Here is a 14841-nt window from a genome sequence, read left to right on the forward strand (position 1 = left end):
ACCCCCCATTCTAGGACCCAGGAAGCTGTCCCAACTGTCCCAAGGAGCCTCCCACCAGAAGGTCAGCGCAGCTGGAGAGGAGCAGCAGGGACTGTGCGCGAGAACCAGGGCCCGAGATGCCTCTGCTGGACGGACCCTTGCCCTGAGGCCCAGCACTGCAGCCCCAGCGAATGAACCTGGCTGGCTCCTGGCCAACACACCACCAAGATCAAAAGACCATTGACTTCAAAAGCATAGAGAAAAGACACCCGCCCAGAGGGCCACAAGAGGCCATGAGAGTGCCTGGTTTGTGTGTGTCGGGGAAACCAGCACTCTGCAGGGCACAGAGACTTGCAAAGGAAAGCCCCGGGGAAGAGGAGTATCTCCCCGTCATTCTTCCAATCGAGTCTAGTCCTTACATTTATTCCATAGGTAATAAACCCTCCTGTTGAAAAAATGAAAAGCAGCACCTCCCCATTTTCTACAGCGCCCACCATGACATTAAGCATCAAAATTAGCAGATGATAAATTTGTTGGATGGACGTACAGATAGCAAACTTCACAAAGGCATTTAAGTATGGAGTAAATACAGATTATCTGAGACGCCACCAGCCAAAGCAACACCGCTGGTGTTTTGGTGTCTGTCCCTTTAAACTTTGGCACCCCCTTCCCCCAAGTTGGGGCGCCCCTCATTCTAGCCAGAGATGAGCTGGTTCCTGGCCACACCACGCCCTTACCAGCAGCTCTCCCTTGCTGGTCTTCCGGCTCTCTTAGCAACTTTCTCCTCTTACTGAGAAGGGAAAAGGCAGGGAAGGAATCAGAGAAATCCCCAAACTAAATTCCTCTTGTTAAAAAAAGAGAGAGAGAGAGAGAGAGACTCACAAAATCCATTAGGAGGGCGCCAACAACAATACAACAACAAAGACCCCCTCCACGAGTCATGATACTCCGTGGGGCAATGTTGGAAGCCTTCTCTCAAGAGCTAGAAGCAAGGAAAGGATTGTACCTAAAACCAGAGACCGTGTGTTAGGGCAAAAGAAGGGGCGGGGAATGGAATGGAAGAAATAAAACAGCCATTATTCATGGATACTATGATTTTCCCACTAGAAAATAACCACAAATTATTTGAATTATCAAGTTTAGTAATCTTCAGGGTAAAACATAAAGGTATTAAAATCAAATCTACTTCTGTACACCAGTAATGAAGAATTAGAAATAAAATATTTGAAAAGATGTCATTTAAAACTGTAAGAAAAATACAGGATCCCTAGGAACAAATTTAAGCTGTACAAATCCTTTTTTTTTTTTTAAGATTTTATTTATTCATTTGAGATAGAGAGAGAGCGCGCGCGCGCGGACATGAACGCACAGGCAGAGGGGAGGTGCAGAAGGAAGCAGACCAGGACCCTGAGACCATGACCTGAGTCGAAGGCAGATGCCCAACTGACGGAGCCACCCAGGTGCCCCCAAAACCTTCGTTTAGACCATTTTTAAGTTTCCTTGAAAGACATTAAAGGAGACCTAAGTGAACAAAGAAATATGCTATGTTTTTGGATAGGACAAAATAATAATTTGGTAAAGATGTTAATGCTCCCCAAATTCATCTGTAGATTTAATGCCATATCAATCAAAATCCCAATCAGGATTACCATAGTGTTTGACATTCTAGTGCTAAAAATTATGCAGGAAGAGAAAGGGCTGGGGACAGATAGGGTTTTTCCTAAAGAAAATGAGCTAGACATGAAAACTAGCCCTATTAGATATGAAAACTTATCCTAGAGCTGCAAGGCAGTGTGTAGTACTGACACGAGGACAGACACACAAGACCAATAAAGGAGGTTGAAGATTCCAGAAATGAAGCCATCCATAGAGAGGAACTTGCTCTATGGGGAAGGTGGCATGGCAGGCTGAGAGCGGGAAAGGATGTGCTTCCCAACATGGGCGCCGGGACAGCGGGATACCCGTGCACAAAATAATCCCCAAGTGGATGGAAGACTTGGATATAAAAGACACAGCTTTTAAACTTTTAGAAGAAAATATAAGAGAAACACCCTGAAGGAACTTGGCATAGAAGGATGTCTTCCTTAAGACACACGCCTAGAACCCATGAATAAAGGATCCATGATGCATTCTAGTTCATTAAAATGAACTACCTTCTCTGTACTAAAAGCTTCCAGAAAAAAAGTGAAAAGGCGAGTCACACATCAGGAGAGATTTGCTGGGGGAAGGTACAGTCAGAAATCAGAAATTACACTGGGCATTTCAACGGAGAGAACGTGATGGGGGGAATTGGTTCAGTCCTTCTTAGGACGGTCAAGGATAGAGAAGAGCAGGGCAAGGCAGGCTTCTACCCCCAGGAGCTGGGAGGGAAACAGGGAGGAGCTTGCAGTTATCCGGATGGAGAAGGCTGGAGGCGGGGGGGGGGGGGGGGGGGGGGGGGGGGGGGGGGGGGGCGCGCGCCGGCGCGCGGGGGGGGGCGGGGGGAGGCCCAGACTGGCCCGTAAGGGGTGTTGGTGTCTCAGGATGGGGTGCTGGGGTCTCAGGGCTCCCGGGGCATCTCCCGGGGGAGCACTACCTATCAGCCTGGTTCAGGAGCGCCCAAAGAAAGCCAGCAACCAGAACCCATATTGTCCGTGTGGAAAGGATCATCCCTAGGGTTACGCTGGCAGGAACAAGCAAAACAAAGCACTCTCCAATTGCCTTCTGTTGCGCTAGCTTATTTTGCATTTTCTAGGATAAAAGTGGAATTACACTTTATGTACTTTTTTGTCTAGCTTCTTTCACTCAGCAGAAATGCTTTGGGATTTGTCCCTGTTGTCATGTGTGTCAATAGTTCATTTCTTTCCCTTGCTGGGTACTGTTCTATGGTAGGGCTCTTTTAACACTCACCACTCACCTATTCTGGTCTTTTATGTTACTTCCAGTGTCTGGCTCTCATAAATAAAGCTTCTTATAAACATTCATGGGCAAATCTTTGGATATATGCTTTCATTTCCCTGGCTCTTCCCCGAGTGGACATGGTCATAATGCCTTGACTTGTGAGTCATTTTAATGTTTTACATTTCAAAAACAAACAAAAAAAACCCACAATAAGTAGAAGGGAATAAACCTAAAAACAAACAGAAACAAAACCCAAAAGCCTAGTGGTATGTCATATTGATAACAGGACCACAAAAAAAAAATTCTCACTGCTATATAGATAGATAGATAGATAGATTTTGAACTACAACAAGACATTGAACTTCACTTGGCAAGTTGCTTTATAACTTCCAAAATCTATTTTTGAGCAAACGAGTAACTATATTGATATTCGGGGGAACCAGGGCTCTAATTGTGGGGGGCAGGAGATATTAATGTGGAGTGGAGGAAGGCGAGGAACTGGAATTCCCCCTAGAGAGGGACTGGAATTGTCAACAACAGTGTGATACACACGGATGTGCCCACGTGTGCACACAAGCATTTCCTGACACCCCCCGCCAAAAATGGCTGGAAATGACATGGTGTCAATGAGCACTCCTAATGCTCGTATTGTGGTTACTAAATACCATTAAAAGGAACCAGGAACTCTTGGAGAAATGGATGGTTTCCAGGCAGGAAACCCAACAAGTGAACAATGCAACATCTCATGCCACAAAATTTGAGAAGGTCCCAACTAGTCAGTACAAGTCAACAGAATGCAGGGCTCACATGAAAAGGCCTCGTGCTAGCTCAATTTGGAACAATTTGAGCATCCGAACAAAGATAGGAATTGTGATAGCTCATCAAAGAATCCGTGAATAGGGTTTTTAAAAAATTGTAGGTGGAGAAAGGAAAGCTGTTCTTTCCCAAAACGTCAACTAATCGATGTAAAAGGACTGATAGAAATATCAAATCACCATTTTATGACCATCAGTGTAATAACCGATCTTGGTAAGAATGATTAAAGGATGCTAACTTTGCAAGGTGAGGATGGTTGGGAAACAGGGTACAGAAAAATCCGTCAACCATCATTTTAACAGAATCATCAAATTGAGCTTCATCAGTAGCGGAGCCAAGTGGCATCATTGCCTTTTGCTGCAATGCATGGACATAAGATAAATATATATATGTACACACACACACACACACACACATATAACACATAAACATAAATGTAACATAAAACGTGAGAAGGACATAGTATCACCTATGTAGTCATTTTGCCAAAATATTGAACTTCAAATAATGAGGAAACGATCAGACAAATCCTTCTCTCCAAAAGTAAACCACTATCCTAACTGTTAACACATCCTTGGGGCCTCTTCGTGGACTTTACATACTCTTGGCGAGATCCAGCCATGCTATCTTGTGAAAGATGATCGCAGGGACCATTCTGCCAATTGCCCGAGGGGGACTCTTCAAAGCTGTCAATTTCACAAAAGAAAACCGAAGACCAGATCGGATCGAAGCACTCTAAACTCGCGGACCATCACATAGAGTGCTCGAGCCTTGACGGCAGCCTATGCTGGAAAGAAAAGGCAGCTAACGACGACGTCATCGGGAGAATTGAGAAATATAGACTATGGATTGCGTAATAAATCCTGGATCTCAAGACTGACAAGCCTCCCATGTGTGTTGTGATTAGGTAGAACGCCTTTGTTCTTAGACTCTAGTCTAGTTCTCCAAGGAGTCAGGAAAAAAAACCCATACACACATACACACACACACACACACATAGAGCAAATGTGGCAAAATGTTAGCAACTGGTGACCCCGGTAGGTATTAAAATTTTCATTGTACCAATTTTTTATAACTTTCCTATAGATTTGAGACTTTTTGAAATAAAAAGTTAGTTCCTTTATAAACAAAAAGAAGAAACATCATTACCGGTAACCCAAAACCCACACCTGTACCTCCTCCCAGTTGTTAACAGCCTCTCGCCAAAGCAACCGCTCTTCTAACTTCTGGCCCTGTCTGTGTCCTAGTTTTGGATTTTATGTATCTGCCTCCCTTTATTGTTTGTGATATCCTTCCACACCAGCATGTGTAAGAAAGGTTTGTTGCCTTCTATACCTGTATAGTATTCTGCTAGATGAATATTCATTATTTATCTAAGTTCCTGTTAAAGAAGATTTAAGTTGTTGCCAGCCAGTTGTTGCTATTACGAAAAGGCAGCTAAGAAAACTCTTGTGCCTGTCTTTGATGAACTCGTATGTGCACTTCTGTTAGGAGCACAATTACTGGATCACAGCTATGCAACCGTTCTGTTTCAGTAGTTAATGACATACAACTTTCCTGGATGGTTGTATCTACCAATTTATTGGCCATTTGGACAGTGTCTTTTGTGAAATGCCTGCTCCACTCCCATTTTTCTGTAGGGTTGTCAGTCTTTATTCTCACTGATTCGTAGGCATTACTTTTATATTTGGATACAAGTCCTTTGTTAATTATATGCATCGCAAATATCTTCTCTTTGACCTTCAGCTTTCTTAAAGCTGTCTTTTGATGAACTGAATTCTTAACTGCGATGGTCTGATTTATCAGTAGCCCCCTTGATGTTTCATGCTTTCTGCATTCTCGTGAGTAAATCATTACATTTTCATCGGATCACAAAGATATGCTTTTCAGGTTTCTTCCAGAAACATATTATTTTATTTATTTATTTATTTACATTCAGAGCTACGGTCTACCACGAATTGATTTTCATGTACAGGATGAGAGTGTAGACCTTCTTCTACATGGTTTATCCAACTAACCCAGCCGCGCACGTCGGAAAAGCCAGTCTTTCCCTCACTACTCTGTGCACCAAGTTTGTCATAAATCAGGTCCCCACATATTTTCTGGACTTTCTCTTTTGCCCCATAGATCCACATAATTTCTCGCCCATCATTACCACGCCATCTGATTACTGTATATGCCAACTCTAGTGGTACAGTTCACCCAGCTCTGTTCTTCACGAGTGCATTACTCTTCCTGGCCTTCTGCACGACCATAAAAATTTTGGAATCAATGTGTCAATATCCACAAAAAAATTATGTGATTTTGGTTGAGATTATTCAAATCTGTAAAGATGGGCGGAGAACTGTTTTTGTTGCTTTTCTCAGGCTTTCATTCTACTAACTTAGTATATCCCGCTACTTTTTAGGTCTTTAGTTTTTCTCAGTGGTGGTTTATAGGTTTCTGTAGAGATTATACATCTTTATTTTTATTCCTCAGTAGTTGGTTTTTTGTATGATATTGGAATAGCACTGTTCGTGGTTTTTCTACCTTTTAAATTTCTGTCATATGGAAATAGAATTGATTTTTGTCTTGTCATCTTGTATCCAGTGATCTGGAAAATTCACTTAATTCCAGTGGTTCTTCTATATATTCTTTTTTTAAGATTTTATTTATTTATTTGTCAGAGAGAGAGAAAAAGCTAGCACAAGCAGAGGGAGCAGCAGGAGCGGGGAGAAGCAGGGTCCCCGCTGAGCAAGGAGCCCAACATGGGGCTTGATCCCTAAGATCATGACCCAAGCCGAAGGCAGACGTGTAACCAACTGAGCCACCCAGGCATCCTCATCTGTATATTCTTTTGAATTTTCCGCACACACAATACTATCAACTGTAATTAATGGCAATCTTATTTTTTCCTTTCTTATTATCTGTGCTTTTTCTTTTTTTCTTTCTCCTTACTGTACTAGCCAGGACCTTGGAAACATAGTCGAATAAAAGTGGTGACCGTGGAGGTCCTTTCCTCTTTCCCAGTCTCAAAGGAAAACCTTGCAGTATCTCATTAAATGTGATGCTTACTATGAAAATCTTCTAACCCCCTTTATCAGGTTAATAACATTACCTTCCACGGAGGGCTGAGTAAAGGCCCCCAAAGATCACAAGTCCTAATCCTCGAAACCTATAAATGTTATGTTATATGGGGAAAAAAAATGTCTTGGCAGAGGTGATTAAGTTAAGGTCTTGGAATGGGAGATTATGCTAGATAATCTGAGTGGCCCTGAATGCAATCACAAGTGTTCTATAGGAGGGAGGCAGAAGAAGACGTGACACGGACAAAATAGGAGAAGAAAATATGACCTGGAGGCCAAGACTGGAGGGAGGCAGCCACAAACCGAGGAATGCTGGGCAGCCACCAGACGCCAGAAGGGGCGAGGGATGGATTCTTTCTCTGGGGCCTGGGGATACCTTCAGGTCAGCACAGTGAAACTGATTTTGGACTTCCAGCCTACAGAAGTATAAAATAATAAATGTGGGTTGTTTTAAGCCCCCAAGTCTGAGGCTCTTTGTTACAGCAGCTGTAAGAAACTACACTGCCCATGAGTAGTATGCTAAGTGTTTCTACATCATGAAGAGACGTTGAGTTTTTCAAATGCTGTTTCTGCGTCTATGAAAATGATTGTGTGATTCTCCTCCCTTATTCTATTAATGTGATGAATTCTATTGATCAATGGTAAATCAACCTTGATTTGTTCCTGGACTAAATCTGATTGGTCACGATGTTTTATTCATTTAGATATTCTCAGCTGCATCTAGGTCATAAGAAAGATTGGCCTCTACTAGTCCATTCTGACCTTGTCGGGTTTAAATGTCAGCATTACATCGGCCTCATAAAATATGTTAGGGAGTATTCCCCATTTTTCTAACTCTCTGGAAGACCGTATATGTGTTTGCTATTAGTTCTTCCTTATATTTGGAAGAATTCTCCAGTGAAGCCATCTGAGCCTCAAGTTTTCCTTCTGGGAACATTTCTAGTTCAGGAGTCTATTTAATAGATATGAAAATTTTCAAGTTTCTATTTCTTCCTGGTCAGTTTTAATAAATTATGTTTTTCAGGGAATTCAACAATTCCTTGAAAATTCCATCTAATGTTTCAGATGTCTTGGCATCGAGTTGTTCGTAATATTCTTCTTATACGGCTTTGGTGTCTCCGGGACCTAAAGTATTCGCTCATTTGTCATCCCCTCCCCCGCTTTTTTTAAGCAGGCTCCACACCCCATGTGCAGCTTGAGCCCGCCCCTGAGGTCTACCGACTGAGCCTGCCAAGGACCCCTCACTTGTCAGCCTTCATATTATCCATATGTACCTTCTCTCTTTTTTTCTTGATCACTCTTGCTAATGGCTTATCGATTTTTTTGGCTTATTCAATGACCAACTTTGGCTTTGCCAGGAACACTTGTTTTCTGTTCTTATCTTTATGATTTCATTCTTTCTGCATTTGGGGGGGTTAATTTGCTGTTCTTTTTCTAATTTCTTGAAATGGTCATTTAGATTACTGATTTCTCAGCCTTTCTTCTATTTCTTTCTTTTTTGTAAAGATTTTTATTTACTTATTTTACAGAGAGAGATCACAAGTAGGCAGAGAGGCAGGCAGGGAGGGGGGGAGCAGGCTCGCCGCCGAGCTGAGAGCCCGATGTGCGGCTCGATCCCGGGACCCTGGGATCATGACCCAAGCAGAAGGCAGAGGCCCAACCTACTGAGCCACCCGGGTGCCCTCTTTTTCTTTTTTATTAAAGATTTTTTTTTGACAGGCAGAGAGGCAGGCAGAGACAGAGAGGAGGAAGCAGGCTCCCTGCCAAGCAGAGAGCCCAATGTGGGGCTCGATCCCAGGACCCTGAGATCATGACCTGAGCTGAAGGCAGAGGCTTTAAACCACTGAGCCACCCAGGTGCCGCCTTTCTTCTTTTTCTAATATGTGCATTTAAGGATTTAAATTTCTATCTAAATGTGATTTGAGCTGGAAAATGCAAACTTTGTATACATTCTATTTAATTATCATTCATTTCGAAGTATTTTCCAATTTCCATGAATTATTTAGAAGTGTGTTGTTTAATTTTCTGCCCCTTCGTGCTTCAGACATTCTGATTCCTGTCTGGAATGTTCTTTCCCCAGCCTCGTCTGCTTTGCAAACTCCTGCTGGCCCTTCACTGTTGGGTTCAGGCAGTGGCTTCGAGAAGCCTTCTCTGCCCACCCCAACCCTCCAGGCAAGACGTAGCCCCCCTTCCCTCTCCCGGGTTTGTTTCCGGATTTATCCTCTTCTCATTGCTCGTGTCCACATCCGTCCCGCACCGAACAGGGCCCTCCTTTTAGGTAGTGATGCACCTGTCATCATTGTGCTGAACCCCAAGTGGTTTTTGTTGAACAAATAAACTTGTGTGCTGGTTTTCCTTGGACAGTTTTTGAGGTTTTTTAAAAAAGACTTTATGTATTTACTTGCGAGAGAGAGAGAGAGAGAGAGAGAGAGAGAGCAAAAGCAGGGGAGCAGCTGGCAGAGGGAGAGGAAGAAGCAGGCTCGCCGTGGACCACGGAGCTTGATGCGGAGCTCGATCCCAGGACCCAGGGATCATGACCTGAGCCAAAGGCAGAGGCTTCACTGACTTAGCCACCCGGGTGTCCCCCTTGGACAGTTATATTTTCAGATATACCCTTTTACCACAGGAACCTATTAAATTGTTCCCAGATTTTCTAGAGCTGAGGTCCAAATTATACCTCCCAGACTATCTCTTAGCGCCAATAAGTGACATAAAAATCCTCTGTGATACTAAAACCCTGGGGGTTTTGTTTAGAAAATATGGTCACCTTGATTATATACTCCTCCTGCCCAGTACCGGGCTGAGAATCTGCTAGTAACTCAGTATGGACTTGTTGACTTGTTTCTACTGAGTGGCTTTTGTCCCTAGCCAAGCTAGAAATAACTCGGTGTCCCTATAAAATACTCCTAATTTGAGGTGACTAGTCTTTGAAGTGACAGGTTGCCACCCACCCCCCCAAACCCTAAGGCAGTATTGTATTCATTACGAGGTCACCCAGAATGAATGACTCAAGGGTTAGCCTTATAAAACTTCAAAATCTCTCGTAAAAATGAGTCAGAATCTAGTAATAAGCTTGATTCTATTGTAATTAATAATGTCTTTCCCGGGGTGGGCCATGTTCTGCACAGTAAGTGTTCTTTAATGTACACGGTGAGAAATCTAATTCTCCTATTTTCAAAAGCTGTGGGGAACTATTCAATAACTTCAGTTACTGACTGTTTAAAATAAACTTAAAAACAAACTCTGATGCTTGTTTCATATAAGTCTGGATTTTTCCACATGTGGAGTTTGCTTAAAGGAAGGCCCACCTACCTTCTTTTGCTATGCTCCTCATTTTTACCAGCTCCGAGTGACCTCACTTCTGCCCCAGAGAACCCAGATCCAGAGCCTTTCCCTCTATTGAGGAAGCCTGGAATGCTCTAGGGCTCAAGCCTTCATTCCTGAGGCTGAGAGCTCTGTCCCCGTGGAAGGTGCAGGGGCCCTGGGATGAGGGGTCACTCTCTCGGCTGTCATCAGTCACTGGCACCCGCAGCGTAGACAAGTTCTGACATCAGTGTATTAGAATAACTGAGGCTACAAAAGGTTCTAGAAAGTATGAAGGGCAATCACGGATGTCAGGGCCCTGAAACTTCCTCTACACATTTGCTACATACCCACCTTAACCCATCTTGCTCGCTCTCTCTCTCTCTCTCTCTCTTTTTAAGATCTTATTTAGTTATTAGAGAGAAAGCATAAGCATGGGGAGCAGCCTGCAGAAGGAGAAACAGGCTCCCCACTGAGCAGGGACCCCAATGTGGGACTCGATCCCGGGATCGTTAAGCAGACGCCTAACCAACTGAGCCTCCCAGGTGTCCCTTACCCCAGCTCTCTTAAGCCACCTCAGGGGCTGACCTCCAGGTTGGCTGAGAATGGAAACCAGGGACGGCTGGGTGGCTCAGTCGGTTAGGCATCCAGCTCTTGGATTCGGCTCAGGTCCCGATCTCATGGCTCGTGAGACCGAGCCCCGTGTCGGGCTCCACACGCAGCAGGAGTCTGCTTGGACATTCTCTCCTCTGCCCCTGCTCTCTCTCCCTCGCTCACTCTCTCTCAAATATATAAGCAAATCTAAAGAAAAAAAGAACGGAAACTCAGCAGCACTTGAGACCCCAGAGCTAGCTCTCTCCGAAGCATGGCCCTCCCCACCACCACTACTGGGGGCCCCAAGTGACGAGGGGGTGGGAACAAGAGAAAGGCCTTGAAGCTTTGAATCATCATATTTTTTTTTCCAGTAGTCAATAAGTCCAAACAATCTTTTAAAATTCAAACAAGCATCGGAGTGTTATAAAGGAACTCCAAGGTTGTCATGGATTGTCCTGGTGTTAGGAGAGGCCCTGGCACGGCACCTCGGAGGAAGTCCAGAGGCAACTGTGAATCCTCCAGCACTTTGCTGCTCGGACCCACAGGGCAGCATTTTCTGTAGGAGCCCAGGAGTCCCTTCTTTTCCCTGCAGGGGTGAGAAGTCAGCCTTGAGCAGACACCACCTGCAACCGAGGACACCTGCCCTCGTGCCTGGCCAACCTCCACCAGGTCCTAGTATCAGTCAGGATGGGCGAGGTTAAGCTGCAGTAGCTATCGACCCCCAAACTGTGGGACTTATTACAGCAAAGGGGTTTTGTTTGTTTGTTTGTTTGTTTGTTTATGTTCCTGTTGCTGGGTTGGCTGAGGGTCCTATCCAGTGTCTCCTCCCTCCAGGATGCAAGCTGAGAGAACAGCCCCCTTCTCAAATATTGCTGAGCACCATCATGGAGGGAAAGAAATCTCTGGAAGGCTCCAACTTACCAGGAAGTGCTCAGTGCAGAAACCACAACTCATTGACCAGACCCAACCAGAAGAGGCCAGGAAACACGATCCAGCCATGTCCCTTGGGGGAGCCAGCCAGAAATATCTGGGGACCAGCAGTAATGACTACCACAACCTTTCGGAAAGGTCTAACACTGAACCTTGGGGCTGTGTGCTTAGTCCCAAGAGAGCAGCTGGAAAAATGGAGGTCCCTGCACACAGCTGTACCTGTCCCAGCATAGGCAGTACAGCAGGGCCTCCTGATTCAGCAGCCCCTACATCTGGGCAGTCTGAACCACAAGCTTCAGGTCTCTCCAGTCCCCTGGGATGACGGAGGATCTCGTGCTCCCCTGTTCCCCACCCCCTCCTGCTGAATGAGCTGCAGACGATCCATGACCACCCACCTTGGATTTTTCTAGAAGGGGAGAGTTGACAGGAGCAGCCATGGGAATGGACCAGCAGTGTGTGATGCGTTCATGAGACCCTCACTCATCACACCACAGAAAAAATTCAAGATTAATACCATGGGATTACAACGTGCTCTGTTAACCTACCCTAGCAAGCACGGCAGAGGAGACAAAAAAGAAAAAACAGCCCGCGCTGTCAAGGAGCCTATAATCTGAGGCAAGTCAGGACACGGTGACCTTGCGTTATCATTTTTCGTGAAGTCCCAAATGAATGGTACCAATATGAAGCTGTGAGCTTGACCAAGGCAGAGTTCACGGCAGATTTGATGGGAATGGAAAGGCTTTGTAGGAGACTTGGGGCATGAGCTGGTCTGGGACAGACTGGGGGCGCTCCGTGTGGATAAAAGGGAGAGGAAAGAATATGAGGAAAGGCACAGGCATGGAAATCCTCAGGCCGGCTTCAACGCATGTCCAGACAGACCGCTCCATCAAGTTGGAAATGGAGGCAGAGGGACGGAAGGTCTTGTGTATGACTCTAAGGGGCAGAGAGGCAAAATACATAAGTAAGTAAATAAAGTTTTTAAAAAATGGAGTGCCTGGTTGGCTCAGTCAGCTGAGTGGCTGACTCTTGGTTTTGGCTCAGGTCCAGATCTCAGGGTCATGAGATCAAGCCCTGTGTCGGGCTCCATGGCCATGGCTGGTGCCGAGTCTGTTTGAGATTCTCAGACTCTCCCTCTCCCTCTGCCCTTCCCCCCCCCACTCATGCTTGCTCGTGCTCTCTCTCTGTCTCTCTCAAATAAATAAATTAATTAAATAAAACTTAATCGAACGGGGGGAGAGGTTATCTTTACTCTTTCTTTAAACAGAGGCCGGAGAGAGCCAGCAAGGGAGGCTTCGCAAGGGATTCTTGTCTTAGGTGGCAGGTTGGGCCGCTCATTCTTTCCCGCGGCCGGGCATCAGAGCCCCAGCCCGGCCCCTGCACCCACCCCCTGCTAGAAGCCTGTTAAAATAGATTTTCTTTCTTAAAAAGATTCCCCCACAACACTCAGGACCTATCCCCCTGGGGATTTTGCTTCTGTACATCTGGGAGGGATCCAGAAATCCGTCCCCTTCACCAGCTTTCCCACACACAGAGCTGGTCTGAGACTCCACTAGGATGGGCAGTTTCTACCCAGAAATGGCACATTTCAAAAGTGGAATTTTAAAGTCACGTTCCTGAAAACTAGCTCCTGTTCGCACTCACTCTGTTTCTACTGCAAGCATGCCCCCCCATTCACACACACACACACACACACACACACACACGCACACACACGCACAGCCGCTCAGCGCTGGCTGCAATCCTTGCTCACAGCGTCTCCACTTAATTACTGCGTATCATTTACAGCTCGTTCTCTCTCTCTCTCTCTCTCTCTCTTTCTCGATTGTTCCTTCCTTCCTGTTCCGGCTCCCGCTGCATTTAGCCAGACGTTCTCTCCCTTCAGGACTCTGCAGGATCCTCCCCGCTAATCTCACCCCCCTCAACCCTCCCCGCACCGTCACCGCCGCAGGTCAGTGTCCCCGTCCGCCTCACAGATGGCTCATTCATGCTCAGCCCCAACTGAATCCAGCTCCTTGGCCTGAACGAAGTTTGTAGAAGCTTATCACAATATGGCCCAGCCTCTTCTCCCTTGTGGTTTAAAGTCCTAGCCAACCGGGACCATGACCGTGTTCCTTCTAAACATGCTTTGTACCTTCCGGCCCCCATTTTTTTTCTCTGTGGCTCCCCCAGCTAACATTTCTACTACCGCCCTCGGGTCTGAAATGCTCTCGGCTTATGAAAGTTCTGCCCATCCTTCAAGATCCGGTTCGAATTTTCATCTACTTTAAAAGGTCTGCCCTGTTTGGAAAACACAGAGGAAACTATACACACATAACACACACACGTGCACACCCACACTTTCTTCCCTGTTGTGTCCTAGGCAGTTTGCCAGCCTTGGAAAGTACAAAGCTGAATGGGTCCAACCGCAGGCCGGTTCAGATGGGTGTGGCTTTCAACTCTGCTGGGAAGGGGCACCCTTTGTTGGAGGTGGGAACCCACACGATCAGCTCCTCCGTCCTGGGAAGAATTCATTCCCGAGGCACGGGCTGTGCCCCGCCCCACGCTGCTCACACCCCCACGTTGAGGCGGTGACACATTGCATCAGGGAAGCCCAGGACCCTAAGGGGCCCTATCACCGTGCAGGTAACACCTCTGCTTCCTCGAAAAGGAGGAAACCCCCTTCTCCAAAGTAATCCAGGAACCAACGTGTGGTATCTTGACTATGAACAAGCTATCATGCAGGGTCCAGCATGGAGCCCACAGTGGGAAACGGACACAGTGGTCTTCACTTGGGTCAAAGCAAATTGGTGGTGGTAGGAAGGCCAGGCCCAGGAAAGTCACAGAAGAGCCCCGTCCAATCTTCTCACTGTACATATGCGAGGCCGGCTGTCTTGCCTGGAGATCTGCGCCAGCTAATGGCAGAACTTTCATTATTTCTCTTGACTCCCACTTCCTCCCGCAATAACCCCAGGGCACACGTCCCAACTTAGACAGGCTTGGGTATGTTCCCATGGCTGTTTTTGTTTCGTTTAGTTTTTTAATCAAGGACCTTACCGTGAAGCTAATAAATCTTAAGATTCAGATCACCTGCCTGGCACCAGCTCTGCATCTACTTTAACATTTGCAATTTTGTGAAGTTTTTTTCTTAATAATATTCTCTAAATCGTATAAGATATAACCATTTCAAGCCCATAAAACGTGGGTCCACCCTGGCAGAGGAAATGTGTGATTTGGGAGGGGAAGGAATCCTGTGGAAACAAAGCTATAAGAAGAAACACAAATCGGAAAAGGACCA

This window comes from Mustela erminea, chromosome 11 (genome assembly GCF_009829155.1).
Source record: "Mustela erminea isolate mMusErm1 chromosome 11, mMusErm1.Pri, whole genome shotgun sequence".
In the NCBI taxonomy this organism is placed as follows: Eukaryota; Metazoa; Chordata; class Mammalia; order Carnivora; family Mustelidae; genus Mustela; species Mustela erminea.